The following is a 1,546-nucleotide window of genomic DNA, read 5'->3' as shown; positions in this document are numbered from 1 at the left end:
TCTTTCATTTGGAACTGCGTTGCTAGCCATTTCTTGATGTCAGTTAGGTAACCTACTTCATTCCCAATGAGTAGAATATCGTCAACATATAAAACTAAGAACGCTATAGTAGAATTGACGATCTTCTTGTAAACACAAGGCTCATCAACATTCTATTCAAAGCCATAAGATTTGATCACAGTATCAAATATTATATTCCGAGATCTAGAAGCTTGTTTCAACCCATAAATGGATTTTTGAAGCTTAGAAACCTTTTGTTCTTGACCCTGTGCAATAAATCCCTCTAGTTGAGCCATATAGATACTCTCTTCAAGATCGCCGTTTAGAAAGGTTGTCTTGACATCCAACTGCCAAATTTCATAGTCACAAAAGGTGGCAATGGATAAGAGTATTCTAATCGACTTAAGCATGGCAACGGGAGAGAAAGATTCTTCATAGTCCACTTCCTCTTTCTAGGTATAACCCTTTGCCACAAGTCAAGCCTTAAAAGTCTGAACTTTACTGACTTGGTCTCGTTTTCTCTTGTAGATCCATTTACAACCAATTGGTTTTACATCATTTGGTTGATCTACAAGTTTCCAGATAGAATTGAAGTACATAGACTCCATTTCGAGGTCCATGGCTTTGACCCACTGATCACGGTCCACATATTTTATTGCCTGGTTATAGGTCGATAGATCCTCTATATCGTCATCAGGTATGACAACTTGTGTTTCCGTTAAACCCAAGTAATGGTCAGGCTGATGAACAACCCTCCCACTACGTTGAAACATTCTCAACTCTTGAGAAGGATGTGACTGACTAGATATACTAGTTTTATTTTCTACATTAGTGGATGAAATAGCTCTATCTGTAGCATCTTTAGAAATTTTATTCAATACTAGTCTACTACGAGGTTGATGACTTCTTATGTGGTCTTCCTCTAAGAATGTGGCATTTTTCGATACAAATATCTTATTCTCTTGAGGATCGTAAAATAGACCACCTTTTGTTTCTTTTGGATAACCTACAAATAGGCATAGTTTTGAACGATATTCCAATTTTTTAGGATTTTGCACCAACACGTGTGCCGGGCATCCCCAAATCCTAAAGTGACGTAAACTGTCTTTACGCCATTCCATAGCTTATAAGGTGTTTCTGAAACACTTTTAGAGGGAACATTATTCAAACTATAGACAACAATCTCTAATGCATGTCCCCAAAAGGAATCAGGTAACTTAGCAAAGCTCACCATTGAGCGAACCATGTCCAACAAGGTTCTGTTTCTTCTTTCAGATACACCGTTCTGTTGAGGCATATTAGGTGCAGAGAGTTGTGACTTGATTCCATGTTCTATCATATAGTCCTGGAATCTTAAGTCCATGTATCTCCACCTCGATCTGATCGTAGTGTCTTAATTGTTTTACCTAACTGGTTCTCAACCTCAGTCTTACATTCTTTGAACTTTTCAAAAGAATCAGACTTGTGATGCATTAGGTAAATATGACCATACCTTGAATAATCATCAATAAAACTGATGAAATATTCATACCCACCTCGAGCTTTG

The sequence above is a fragment of the Benincasa hispida genome, chromosome 11, assembly GCF_009727055.1.
Source record: "Benincasa hispida cultivar B227 chromosome 11, ASM972705v1, whole genome shotgun sequence".
NCBI lineage: Eukaryota > Viridiplantae > Streptophyta > Magnoliopsida > Cucurbitales > Cucurbitaceae > Benincasa > Benincasa hispida.
Note: the sequence above shows the minus strand (reverse complement) of the source record.